Source organism: Anarrhichthys ocellatus, unplaced genomic scaffold (assembly GCF_004355925.1).
Source record: "Anarrhichthys ocellatus isolate YVR2014 unplaced genomic scaffold, GSC_Weel_1.0 scaffold190, whole genome shotgun sequence".
Taxonomy (NCBI): domain Eukaryota; kingdom Metazoa; phylum Chordata; class Actinopteri; order Perciformes; family Anarhichadidae; genus Anarrhichthys; species Anarrhichthys ocellatus.
In genome coordinates this window covers 252,421-252,669 of record NW_022280220.1, presented here as the reverse complement: position 1 = coordinate 252,669, position 249 = coordinate 252,421, and positions in this window count along the sequence as shown.

Genomic DNA, 249 nt, shown 5'->3' with positions numbered 1-249 from the left:
AGACAGACAGTGAGAGAGACAGACAGTGAGAGAGGCAGACAGAGAGACAGACAGACAGTGAGAGAGACAGACAGACAGTGAGAGAGACAGACAGACAGTGAGAGAGACAGACAGACAGTGAGAGAGAGACAGACAGTGAGAGAGAGAGACAGACAGACAGACAGAGAGAGAGACAGACAGACAGTGAGAGAGACAGACAGACAGAGAGAGAGACAGACAGACAGACAGAGAGAGAGACAGACAGACAGA